Consider the following 14,785-nt stretch of genomic DNA (forward strand, 5'->3'; position numbering starts at 1 on the left):
GCCTTAAAATGGTGTTATAGAAGCTTACAACCTTGTTGGGAAGGTGGAAGAATTGAAAACAAAGTTTAAAATTATGAAATACGGCGTGTGCGTCCGCACAGGGGTGTGTGTGCGCACACCCAGGAAGATTTTGAAAGTGTGTGTACGCACAGGTACAAAAATTCATAAAGTCTGTTCACTCGCACAAGCTGTGCGAGCGCCCCTAACAGACGTCTGATAAACCACTATTTTATGATTCATCTTGTGCTCAATTGAGTGTTTTTACCAATTCTTCACCCACTTATTCATATAATTTGCTTGGTTTTACAATTCCTTCCTTATTATGTGATACATATGAAAACATGTTTCCTAAGCCTTAAAAATGTTAATTTTAATTATCTTTTATTACCATTCGATGCTGTGATCTGTGTGTTAAGTATTTTCAGGCTTTATATGGTAGGAATGGCTTAGAGGACAGAAAGGAAACATGCAAAAATGGAAGGAACGCACAAAATGGAGTTTTAAAGAAAATGGCAGCGACGCGCACGCATGGACGACGCGGACGCGTACGCATGACAAGGAAAATCTCCATATGACGCGCACGCATGACCTACGCATACGCGTGACTGACGCCACGTGCAGAAAGTTGCAGAAGTTGCCCCTAGCGATTTTTGGGCTCCTTTTCAGCCCAAATCCAAGCCCAGAAACACAGAATAGAGGCTGGAGAATGAGGGAATCAAATCATTCATTAATCATTTAGACAATTGGGAGTTTTAGATGTAGTTTTTCTAGAGAGAGAGGCTCTCTCCTCTCTCTTAGATTTTAGGATTAGGATTTCTTCATTTTCTCAATTCCAGGTTCAATGTTCCTTAAATTTAATTTCTCTTCTATTTTTAATTATTCTATTACTTTAGTTTGTTTATTTTCCCCAAATTGGTTTATGGATTCCTATGTTTAATTTGATTTTCTATTTAATACAATTCGAGATATTTCAGATTTATGGTTTCTTTCTTCTATTTATGATATAAATAATTTGGATTTTTCCCCTTTTGGCTTTGGTTAAGTAATTGGTGACACTTGAGTTGTCAAACTCAGCTGTTGATTGAAGATTAGAAATTACTGATTGATTTGGATCCCTCTAAAGCTAGTCTTTCCATAGGAGTTTACTAGGACTTGAGGAATCAAATTGATTAGTCCACTTGACTTTCCTTTATTTAGTAAGGGTTAACTAAGTGGGAGCAATAACAACTCTCATCACACCAGATAAGGATCACTAGGATGGGATTTTCAGTTCTCATACCTTGCCAAGAGTTTTTCTAGTTATTAATTTACTTCCCTGCCAATTTATTTCCTTGTTCCCTATTTCAAAAACCCCAAAAAGATACAATTTCATAACCAATAATAAATCATACTTCCCTGCAATTCCTTGAGAGACAACCCGAGGTTTGAATACTTCGGTTATAAATTTTATTAGGGGTTTGTTACTTGTGACAACCAAAACTTTTGTACGAAAGGATTCTCTGTTAGTTTAGAAGCTATACTTACAACGAGAACCTATTTGTGAAATTCTTTACCGATAGAAAATCCGACCGTCAACGTCCCTTCCCGACTTGTGCGTGCGCACAGGGCTGTGCGTCCGCACAGGTCATAATTCTTCATTGATGTGCGCGTGCACAACCTATGCTAGCGCTGCTACCAGAGCCCTTTCCCCTGCCTGTGCGTATGCACAGGTTTGTGTGTCCGCACAGAATAAAATTCTCGCAAGGTTGTGCGTGCGCACATATCAGAAATCCTGAAATTCTGCAACTTTGCAGAATTTCAGATTTTTAACACCAAATTTGAATGATCATAACTTCCTCTACAAAATTCCAAATTTTACAAACTTCATATCAATTTAAAGGGTTTTCAAAGATCTTTAATTCTAGAAAGTTTCATCAGATTTTGAAAATCGAGGCAAAAGTTATGATCAGACAAAGTTCATCAAAAACCAACTTTTACCCAAAATCTCAAAAACTCAACTTTTAACCAAACCTCAATCCAATACCAATTCAATCACATATCAACCATACCAAAACAGCCCAAAATTCATACAAACACTACCTCAACCATTTTCTCACTCACACAACCTCCTAAACCATTCAACAATTCTAAATCCAACCTAATTCATATTTTCCAAGTTTCCATTAACCTTATTAACATCAACATGACTTCTCACCACTTTCATCATTATTCAACTATACCACATCCAACATTTAATATCTCAAATTATCAACCCCTTCAACAGTCATCAATCCAAACATCAAATATAAAACACTATAATCAATCTTCCACCAACACCTTCACCAATCATCATCCTTTCACTATCAGTCTTCATCAACAACCTCATTCATGCTTTGTACCAATAATTAACAATATACATTCATTAAAATTTCAATATACCTCATACCTCAATGTCATTATTTAACAACATTTACAAAATCAATTCATCAAGCATCATCAACCAACCAACATCAACAAACACTAAAACTCAATCTAACATCACACATATATACCAAAATCAAAACCTAAGATACACAAAACAACTAAACGCAAGGGTTTAGCAGAACCTTACCTTATCCAATGTGAGTAGGGGTAAAATCCAACAATTACTCGCTACTAGAGATCACCTAAACAAGCAAAACCACAAAATCTACTCAAAACTCATAACCAAAATTGCGCAGAAATTAGGGCAGAGAACTGGGGAGAGAGACACAATTTCTTACCAAGTTTGCTTGGATAAAAACGTAGAACTCGGCAAGAGCTTTGCGTGGCCGCAAACGACTCGTCAATCGGAGGTCTGTAGCTCAAGTTATGGCCCCCGAAGGTGGAGGTGAATAGTACCACCACCTCCCCTCTCTCAATCCGCGTGGCTCTCTTCGTGGAGGGTGAGAAATGAGTTCAAAGCTCATTAAATGAGCTTATATATGTTGGACCTTTGGTTCGGTCCAACCCGTTAACGTTTTAGGTCCGCTTGGCCCATTTTGAGCCAAAACCTTTAAGATTAGTGCCCGGTTTTCAATTCAAAAATTGTTTTTCTTCTTTTAAAACAATAAACCAATTTTCCAAAATCTTATTTTTCTAAAAATACAGTACCGGATAGACTTAAACCAGTTCGACCGGTTCGGCTGCCGATTCGCGGCTTTTCTCGGTTTTTCTCAGAAAATATATTTTCTGACTCAGAAAAATTCACTGAAACCAAATTTCACCTTTATATTTTCAAATTAAAATTTCTAAATTTTGAATCCATCCCAGGCACTTAAAATTATTTTTAAAACAGTTTTACGTGAAAACGCAGGTTCTTACACGAGCAAAGGCGTCGGATCCACAAGAGGTGACTGTGGTCAGTAAGAAAGCTGTGGGAGCAAAGCGTGGTGCCATAAAGCTCTCACCTCCGCTGAAGCCAACAACTAGAGGGGACACGGCTCGCCAAAGGAAGACACAAAAGAACGGAAATGGTGACGCCACTGCGTCCGCTAAGCTGAAAGTAAGTGAAGTTATTTTGTTTTGGCAATTTACTTCTAAAAGTATGAACTTAGTTGTTTCATCGTTTACTATTGGTGCAGCGCAAGTTAACATTCGAACACCAGGATTCTGTGTCAACAGAAGATAGTGACGTCTGGCAAACTGAGCATGGGTCGCCGTTCACATATCACACACACCCTGCCTTCCATGTTGCATCTGAGATGCCGCAGGTAATGAGTTTACTGTTTGGGTGTTTAGTAATATTTCTTTCCTTTGTGAAGTTCCCTTGTGTTAGTCCAAATGGAGTTAACTTACATGGAGTTTGTGTAGCTTTGCTTAGGTAGTGTCTCGAATTGGTTTTTGGCCACCAAAGGGAATGCATTTTTAGCGGTCATAGTTTACTATGGACGCTTACATTTTCTTGAAGAATCTGGATGGGTGGTACGTATATATTCGGCTTGGCTTGGTGAATGTGAGTTGTCGCAACAATACACTTGAGCGGTCTTCAGTTATTGGAGCGTGATCATGATTGTTTAATGTTTCTTTTGGTAGGGAGATTCTAGTTGCGGATGAGCACTTACAGGGTGATCGGTGTGCACTGTAGAGCCTGTGATCGGGACACCAAGTTGTTGACGACGTAAATCGTGGTTAACATACGTTCTTGTTATATGTTGGTGTGTGGGAAGCCTTTGTATTACTATTGGATAACCATGTTTCCTTCAACAGGTTATCAACATGGTGGCCTCCATGCTCAGCTTCAACAACATGTATCCTAAGTGGTTCTTGCCATCCACCTTTGCGGTAAAACTATGTTTCCGTGTCAAAAAAAGTGCACTATTCATGAGAAGCTTTAAGTGAATATGTCATTAAAAAAACGCTTAAAAAAAGTGTAAGTTAATAGAGTTGTGACAACATTTTCTTGTCAAGATGAAAGATAGTGATAACATAATTCACGTTTGATAACTGAAATAATAGTTTAATTATTTATGGAATAAGAATAAAAAACCAATAATTTAAGATTCGAAGAAACTATGTTGCGTAGTGATTTTTTATTTCTTATCCATGGTTAATTATATGGTGCTTGTAAATTGGTGTCCAATTATTGTGTAGTTTTTTCTAAGCAAAATTTAATTATTAAAAGTTAATTTATGTTTATAATTTCTAAATTGAATATTAATTTTTCCTTTTTTCTTATGAAAGTAGACACCGTTGCCTAAAAATTATTTGTTAATAGCAATCACCTTTATTCACTCGTAAAATAGTGAGTACAGTACTCTTAGTAAAACCTGAGGCAGTTGATTTTATGTTTGTGTCTCATGTAAAACTGTGTTTCCATGTCCAGCAAATTACGCTAAGTCCTGTCAACCATAGTATTGACACTTTTGAATTTATCCGCACTAATTTCATGGGCTATGTGGATAACTTGCATCCGGTAACAATATATTTTTGCACTTTAATTGACAATGGTCCTCTGCCTTTAGTTTAGTGTTGTCTTAGACAAGTAGATAAACTCGACTTCTCATGTGCTTTGAACAATGTTGGTGTCTCGTAACTTATTTGCTTGATTTGTACAGATATATGTTCCGATGTACAGGGAGCAACACTAGTACCTGATGATTGTGGATCTGGTGTTCCACAGGCTCATTTACCTGGATTTCGCGAAGAATTCATCGAAATATGAGGTCAGGATTGCTCAGATGAAATATGTGGTAAGTACACACCGCATGACCTTTACCAACTCCTCATGCATTTCATGCATTAATAAATGACTTCCACCTTAGTTGTAGGTCATATTTTGCTCTGCTTTTTTGTGATCCTCATTTACTTAGTTTCAATCTTCAATTTAGTAAGCCAATGTATAGGGAGCAAATACTATGATTTGGAGTTATAGTTTTATAATAATATATAGAACTAAGAACTTAATATGTAGTAATGGGCAGGTGCTAAACCAAAGTTACTTACAAGGACAAATATATTAAGTATACAATTTCAAAATTATGGACAATGTATTTTAGAAAAGAAAGAGAAGCCTCTTGTACTAGCAACGTTGAATTGATTTATAGTTTCACTTTTCATCCAAAAATTCAAAGGTAACAATCATAAAGCCAAAAACCATAAAAAAGAAAGTCCAACTAAATTGTCTACTGCTATGAATCTCTACTCCAGTCTTTAAGCTCCTGGGAAATTAGAACAGCTAAATAAAAGCCAGGTTCATCTACAAATTCAGCCAAATCAAAAGAATGAGCATCTGCAACAATTTGTAAACTTGTCCTATCAGGTAGGTCTGAAACTACAACTTCCGGATACTGCTTTCATTGCTGTTCTAACACTAGTCTCCCTTGCGGATGACTAATAATCACCTGTCCACCTACAGGTCAGATCCAAAATTACAGAAAGAATAAGAAGTATCCAGAGCTCTGACCTAAGTTTCAGAAAAGGGAACAACAATTGAACTAAAATATATGTGCAATAAGAAAATCTATCACGTTTGCTACTATGTTTGGTGCACTGTTCTAATACACTTGAAATTTTTAGCTTCTATACCAAAGTAGTACCTAAGGAGTATTAGAAATTTGACATTTTTAATCTATCTTCTTATTCAAACTTCAGTTCAGGCAAATTAAGAGCTAGGCTTTGGTAATAGGTGTAGAAATCTTGGAATGCAAATAGCATTCTCTCTAGAGAAATTTCATTTAATGGGGAAAAACATTATTCAAAGCTTGATGAAAGATAAGATGTGTGAAGAAGTGTAAATGTTACAATTAAAATTGCAAAACATTTTAATTTCTACCTCATAATACATCATTAATAACCAAACTATATCCACACTATCATCCTTCTTTTAACCAATTTTGGCACTATCAAACTTTTCGTCATCCAGATAAATGAATTCTTTTGAATGATTTTTAAGAAATGTGTGTAAAACATGGTGCATAAAAATCAAGTCCATTTTCAAACACACAATTTGTAGAGAAATGCAAAGTAACAAGGAAAAGAACAAACTTCAACCACAAGAGAAAAACTTACCAGGTGAACATTTCTTAGCCAAAGACCCCAAAATCTCATCAAGTTTAAAGGGCAAAGCAGGAAGAAAATAGAGAAAAACAACATCAAGAGGAGTCTATTTCTCTGGAACATACACAATCTCTCCTTGCCAACACTTAACCTTATCATATTTCTCTTTAATAAGAGCCAATATCAGAAGTGAATCATGCACCACAAAAAGAAACTTACACAAACCCACCAATGTATCCACAAACTCTTCAGACCCAGTTGAGACTAAGACCTTTGAACCCTCTTCAACATTCCCAACGGATACAATACGTCAATGCTTCTCTTGAATTCTACATTAGAATTTGACTCAACAAAATCAAGTATAGACCAGTCCTTTTCAACAACTTCTTCAATGTAAACAACAGATGCAGAACCCTCAGGGATTGAAACGTGGGCATCTGTGTCTGACTCAGTGGCTTGCAGCAAAGTTGAAATAGGCTTAATGGGTTTTGATTTTCGGGAATTTGATGAAAATTTGAAAGCACTGCCACAGAGATAAACATGTTGGTGCTTCAATTAAAGGTTTTGGTGGAATTTTCATAGTGGTGGGGTTATGGGGTGGAAGGAACCTACAAAAAAAGAATTCATGGGAAGAAAGAACTGATTTTTACAGGTGGGTTTGCTCTTAAAACCGGATCCTGATGCTCAAATCAATGTCTTGGAAGTAGAGAATAGAGGTTAGAGCTTGGGTTTGAATATTGAGGACTTGCCGAAAGAGGTTTTACTCAAAGAAGACATCAAGACAGGATATAATTCGTGGGAGCTGCTGCAATTTTCATTTATTTAAGAAAAATATCAAATCATTAACAATTTTTTTATATTTATCTTGCATTTAAATTGATTTGATTAATTTTTTATTTTACTTAAAGTATTGTCTCTAGCCTTTTTAATCAAATTACAAAAAATTATAAATCATTCTCAAGAAAAATTTTACATTCGATATTTTGGTTCTAATAAAATTGTAGAAAATTAAGTTGTCTTATGATAATTTTTTATTTAAACTATTTTGTAATAAAATTTATTTAAAATTTATTTACTCTATATACATATTAATTTTTTTTAACTGAAAATAGTAAAAAAATTAATCTGTCTCTGATTTAAAATTTATTGAAGACCAATTTAAATTACTCATTTAATAAAAATTTATAATTTGGTCTTGGATAATTTAAAATTTTTATAACCAAACTTTTTAGAATTATGAAAAAAATTTGGACCATATATTTTTTAAGATAATCACATATTTAAATAAAATGAGATTTAAAAATATCCAAATGTAACAAATGAGAATTGATACATTTGGGTTGGATAACAATTCTATGTAAGTTATAGGGGTGTACATGGCCCGGCATGACCTGAAGATCCTGCCCGAATCCGAATATTTTAAGGGCTAGTTTGGTGTTATTTTATCGGGTCTAGGGTCGGGTATGAGTCTCAAAAATAGACCTGGTCATCGTTTAAGACCGGGTCTGAGTCAAGATGAATCTGGTTTCATCTAACCCATGTGCATTCTAAAGAAATCAAAAAATGTATATATGTTTTAAATTAATTCCAATATTATGTTATATTAATTATAGGCTTATTGTTATATTTTTAATCACACTTGTTGAATTAGAAAATAGATCAAAGAAGCATCAAATTAGAATTTATAAACAAATTCAAATTCAAATATGGATATCCACTATTTTGGAAAAACTACTAAAAGTACCCATGAAGTTTATGAACGTTGACAAAAGTACTTATAAACTAAGAAAATTAACGCTGTACCCATGAAAGATGGATTCTGTATGACAAAAGTATCCAAATCCTAAATTTTTGTTGATTTTTTAATAAAATTCCTAAATTACCCTACACTCAACCTTAACTCACTTTTTCAACCTTTCATAACCCAATCTGCACCAACCCTTACCATGGAGTCCGAAACTACTCCTACAACAAACCAGACCGAAATCAATGGTAGTGGTGGTGGTGGTAGAGGATCGGACCTCAATCGTCACTCATAAGTTTACAATCCACACCCAAACCAAATCAATTAAACACCAAAAAATACTCAACATATAAAAATTTTCAAATCCATTCATCCAATTTCAATTCACTTTAGCAAAACTAGAAGTAGAAATAGCCATCAACCATAAAAAACCAACAAATCCATTCATCAAATTTGAAATTTATTTCAGCAAAAATCAGAAGTAGAAGTAGCCATCAACTGGATCTTCTATAAATCAATCTCAACCTTCATAAAAAATAGAAGCAGATTTAAAAAAATAGAACAGTATCATTTTAGTAGTAACTAAATCAATTTATGAAAAGAAGAAAAATGAAATAAAAATGTTTAAAAAAAAAAGAAATACCTTTTCTTCGCCGGCTGTAACATCGTCAATGGCAGAACCTCCATCCATAGCGCCACCTCCCTTTCTTCTCTGATTTCTCTTTACCGAACCCTCTTCCTGCATGCAAGAGCACCACGACCCCTCTCTCTTCTCAGGCGTGCAACAATGGTATTCTCCTCTGCTGGGTTAGGTGCGCCACGATGATGTTCTCCTCGACTACAACAGGTGCACCACGGCGATATTCTCCTCAGGTTGGGTAACAGGCGCGCGATGAAGGTGTTGTAGTCAGCTTACGAGTGAGAGGGAGAAGCAGTGAAAGGGAAGGAGATTGGCGATAATGGAGTAGGTGGGTGGCAGACGGCAATGAGGAGGTAGGAGGAGAGTTCTGTGACTCTGTGAGGGTTTTTGAGAGAGGGATAAGTGAGGAGAGAGGAAGAAGTGAGGAGAGGGAATGGCGGTAGAATGGGATTAACGTGGGGTAGTTTGGGAATTTTATTAAAAAATTAACAAAAAATTAGGGTTTGGATACTTTTGTCGTACGAAACTCATCTTTCATGGGTACAGCGTTAATTTTCTTAGTTTATGGGTACTTTTGTCAGCGTTCGTAAACTTCATAGGTACTTTTGGTAGTTTTTCCAACTATTTTTCATATCCCTATTATATGTCATATATATAGAAATATAAATAAAGTTTGTCCTTTTTTATTAATATTTCAAGTAAAAATCAAGTATTTAAAACTTAAACTGATATTTATTGTTTTTTAAATATATTCATTTTAGAGTTCACATTTTACAAATAACAAATAAAAAAAATTGAATAGCTAACAAACATATATTTAACTAACATGTAATTTATATTTCTTCATCATTTTTGTACTGATTTTTTAAACATCTAAATGAGTTAAGCTTCAAAGTAGTTATAAATTTTTATTCAAATTTTAATTTAGTGTTTGAATTTTCAATTACCTTTATTTGATTCCTAAATTTTTATTTTAGTCCTTTTAACATTTTTCGTCATATTACAAGTAATTGAACCATATTTTAACACATGTTATTGATTAATATGTCACATTGACATGTCATTAGTAGAAAATATTAAAAGAATTACCGTGAATCATCGAATGAAATTTGATCTGAATTGAAGTAATTAAAAATTTACGAACTCATTTAAAATTTGTGTACAAATTTAAAAATCATTTTGAGACTTAAGTCAATTCCATCTTGTTAAAATTAACTGTTATTAAATTTGGTGAAAATTTCAAAAAACTATTAATTATATTTTTTAATGCTTTTTATGTAATATTTTCCAACAAATTAATAGTGGCGTGTCGCGCAAGCTGGTGTGTGAATGCTATTTCGCGTGTCTCTCGGCAGTTAAGACCTTGCGGTTTTTCAAACGTTTATACCTTTCTTACCTCCTTGTCTTAGTTACTCTCTCTGTCGCATCATTCGTCACAACCAACAACTGTTACTCTCTCATCATGGCCAAGCACCAATTGAATCGCTCCGATCGCCGCAGCACCGCAATCAACACCAAGCTCTGTCATCAGCTCCCTCCAGCTCACGATGACACTGATTATCGAACCTGTTGAGGTCTTCATTCTCGCTACCTTGCCTTCAACAACATGATTAACGGTGAACTCTACCTTTCTTTTCTCAATCTCTGCACCCTTCAGCTCTATTTTACTATTGTTTCATTTTCTATAGATCATTTTTCAAAACAAAAACCAAATGCTTGTAAATTGAAGTTATAGCATCCTTACAAGTTCAAATCTAGAAAAACAAAAATAGTGTTGTTGATGTTACTTGGTTTCATGCTTACTTTTATCTGTTTGCTTACGTTTTTTTTTTTTTTTGTAGATGAAAGGGACAAAATCGCAAGGGATGATTCCAAGAAGTTTGAGTTGATATTTGGCGAAATGGAGAGGTTGCATCAACTAGGTATCTAAGCTCATTTTTTCTGTTATTAGCAACACATTCTTGTGCTGCATTTATATTGTAAGGTTTGGCTTGGCCGCCTTGTTGAACATTTAAGAAATCAATAATAATCAACATTGTACTAGTTGACTGAATGTTAAGGTCGGAAACTAAACAAACAATAGAAAAATTATTAAATCAATCATAATAATTACGATGTTCTTTTCAAAAATTTTGCACATATGTAACGGAATTTATACTGAAAGTTTTTCGTTTGTCATTCATATGCTCAAATTTTGTTGTGCATCCTTGCAACTATATTGTCTCAGTATAGTATATTATTCCTGCATAAAATTTAAAAGATATAATATTTTTTAGTGGTTTTGTTTTTGCAAGGAGTAACTAATTGACATGGTGTGTGATGTTTAATAGTTTTTGCTACTAAAATGAATTTCTCAATTCTAATGGGCTGTTCTATATAATTCCAATTACAAAACCAAGAGAACAATTGGCTGATGCAAAGGCTCTGTTGGACATAACGGAATCCTTGGTAATGTCTGTGAAGGGTCATGCTAACGGTGGAGTCACTCCTTCAAAATTTGTATCGCACATTCTTGAAGAATTTGGAGGACAGGGTGGATCAAGTACTAACACAGAAGGTTGCACCAGAAACCCAATAGCCTAGAATGATGTTGGACTATCAATATCACATGTTTTTAAAGCGGGTTCTGGCTGCTGTACAATGTAACTTCAATGCATTTAGAAGACTTTGTTCTGTAATTTTGATATCCATAGAAGACTTTATTCTATACTCACCTATATGTTTTTCAAATATTTTTTCCCTTTAGGAATGGTCCCATCTCTGCTAAAGCAATACAGAGGAAAGCTGTCAGTCGTAGAAGTAGGAAGCGTGTGAGGCCTAATGAATTAGCTCGGCCAGAAGAGGTAATAAACTGGTTTAATATGTATGAAGTTTTCGATTGACAAAGGTAGAAAAATTCGTGTTAGCAAGAGGTTTTCACTAGATAAAAAATTCTTTGATAGACTTGTATAGCTTCTAATTTTTTACTTTTCATGTCTTAATTTCTAGTAAGTTGCTTTCTATCAGTTTATCACCCATTTATCTATAAGTAGAATGTCAAAATATTGAAGTTAAGAATATTGTGTACTGCTCAAAATGCTAAGCTTATTATGTAGTTATGATACAATTTCCTTTTCCTTCACATTGTTGTTTTTTTTTTCGCAGCTTGGCGGAGGTCCAAGAGAAGTGAAAGCTGATACAGATAAAAATATGTTAACGATGTTTAACATCTTAAGGAAAAATAGCGTTGTTAAGCTTGAGAATTTTATTTTGAATAGGAACTCCTTTGCTCAAATAGTGGAGAATTTATTCGCTTTATCATTCTTAGTCAAAGATGGGCTGGCTAAAATAAAAGTCAACGAGGCTGGATTACAACTAGTAGTGTGTGAGTTACTTCGAATATACTCCTATTAACATTCTCACTCTCTCTCGCTTTCACTGAATTTATTATCCTTTATCTATGCAGCACCAGAAATGTCCCTCATGCAAATGCAATTCGTGCTGGGAATGTTGCTTTCAGTCACTTTGTGTTCAGATTGGATTTTAAGGATTGGAAGGTATATGTATCTATGTTTACTTTGATGTCGTTAATGTTTTGGGTGTATGCGGCTATGTGCTATGGAAGGTTAACTTTCTTTGCTTCCTATTCAATTTATTTATTATTTATTTTGAGGACATTCTAGAGAGCTTTAGCAATCAAGTAGCTATGTAAATAGCTGAAACTTGTCGCGGAGCTATAAAAATAGCTGGTACTTTAAGATTTCATTGAGCCATTTTCACATTGTGCTATAAAAAGGGAGTAGTATTGGAAAATTAACAGTGTTATTTCTTTCATTCTCGAGTCTTAACCTATTGCTAAATGAACTTGTGTGAAATTGCAAGGTAGTATTTTTTTTGTGGGCTAATGTACTAGCTCGTCATGGCATTGAATTTTCAGCTAATAATCGATTTTGTTGGGATTGTGGAGGATCTAATGCCTCATAGGGAATAGTCAATGAGAGGATGTAAATAGTGGCAACATGATTTGGTTAAATAGAAGTAGGTTGGTCAACAGAGACCATTCACTATACAGTAGTGTATTAGTTGATGATCGTAAATTGGTAATTCATACTTGAATTGACGCAGTTTTTAGCCTGCGTATATATGCCTAGTTTCAGGTACAAAGATGCATACTACTGTTCCTGACACTGTCAAGGAACAATTAGGAATATCTATTTGGCTTCTGTCTTCTTCCTTTTTGACGTTCACGTAGAATGATGTCTGGAAATTGATAATGACACCAGTTGTTATTTGCTATTTTGCTTTATTGTGCTTGACAGCTACTATTTTATTAGGTGGATACTCTAATGAAGATTTTATAATTGTCTTCATGTGAACATTTTTCTTTTTGACCCTTAGATGATGAATTGAAGGGTTAGATTTTGATGTGTCATAAAAGTGTTGTTTTTATTTAAAATGTGGCCAAATAAATAAGTCACACTTTTATACAAAACATCTTTATAAAAAGATGTTTTTGCCATCTTTATTTGAGCAGCTCCCATTTTATTATGCTTAACGTCACTTCATTGAGAAATTCTATGTTTCTTAATCACATTTAATTTGTAACTAAAAATATGTACAGTTACTTATTTTAATTCATGATATTTAATTTAAAAATTGTTAGGAAACTAATATTTTTAGTGAAAAAATAGAGTTGTCTAATATTAATTTAATTGTAAAACAAAGATAAAGAAAAATGTTGATTATTTAACCTTTCTCGTAAATTTATATTAAAAATAAAAGTAAAAAGAGTGGGTATCTATATTTTACACTAAGGTAAATGTGTTCCATTTTTTTCTCATTTTAGTAAATTCACGTTAGCTTATTGCATACGATGTTATGTTTTATTTATTCAATTAATTGTTACATATACTTAGTAACTAATTAAAAGAACAAAAAACTATATACACATAAAAAGTCAATCTATGTATATACGTGTGCGCACGCAGGGGCGAGGGTGGGGCATGGTGGGTGTGCGCGTGTACTGCGTACGTGTGTGTTATTTTAATATTATGATAAGATGCGGGGGTGAGAACAAGAACAGTGAGGTAGGTGTTGGTGAGTATGTGTATATGCGTGTCATTTTAATGTTATAATAAGTGTGTGCGTATTATTTTAATGTTATAGTAAGATGCATGGGCGAGGACAAGAAATGAGTGTCGGCGTATGTGCGTGTTATTTTAATGTTTTGGTAAGAGTAAGATGTCGGGGCGAGGGTAAGGACAAGAACAGTGAGGTTAGTATTGATGGATGTGCGTGTATATGTGCTTGTTGTTTTAATGTTATGGTAAGATGCAGAGATGAGGGTGAGGCCATGGCGGTGGGTGTTGGTGGGTGTGCGTGTGTACATGTGTGTTATTTTAATGTTATTATAAGATGCAGGGATGAGAGCAAGGGTAGCGGGGGTAAGTGTTGGTGGGTGTGTGTGTATACGTGCGTGTTATTTTAATGTTCTGCGTGTTATTTTAATGTTATGGTAAGATGCAGGGGTGAGGATAGGAGATAAGTGTCAGTGGGTGTGCTTGTTATTTTAATGTTTTGGTAAGAATAGGATGCAGGGACGAAGGCAAGGGTAAGAGCAGTGAGGTGGGAAGAACAAGATGTCGGGCGAGGGCAAGGGGCAGTGCGGTGAGTGTTGGTGGGTGTGCGTATGTACGTACTTGTTATTTTAATGTTAAGGTAAGACGCAGGAACCAGGGTAAGAGCATGGCTGTAGATGTCGGCGGGTGTGTACATGTGTAGGTGCGTATTATTTTAACGTTATGGTAAGATAATTCATTATTAGAATAACCAAATTTTAGTTTTATTTTATACTTTACAAAATCACATTATTTTAATAATAAAATCTTTTGTTTATATTCACATATTTAAAAAATATTATAAAAAAT

General features: G+C 34.5%; 2 pseudogenes; one reads left to right on the plus strand and one right to left on the minus strand.

Moving 5' to 3' along the window:
• Positions 1–5,627: 5,627 nt before the first annotated feature.
• On the minus strand, positions 5,628–8,930 carry LOC107647251 (uncharacterized; annotated as a pseudogene).
• Positions 8,931–9,026: 96 nt separating this feature from the next.
• LOC148562598 (non-structural maintenance of chromosomes element 4 homolog A-like) lies at positions 9,027–12,849 on the plus strand (annotated as a pseudogene).
• The last annotated feature ends 1,936 nt before the right edge of the window (positions 12,850–14,785 follow it).

This window comes from Arachis ipaensis, chromosome B6 (genome assembly GCF_059453495.1).
Source record: "Arachis ipaensis isolate K30076 ecotype BB chromosome B6, ASM5945349v1, whole genome shotgun sequence".
Classification (NCBI taxonomy): Eukaryota; Viridiplantae; Streptophyta; class Magnoliopsida; order Fabales; family Fabaceae; genus Arachis; species Arachis ipaensis.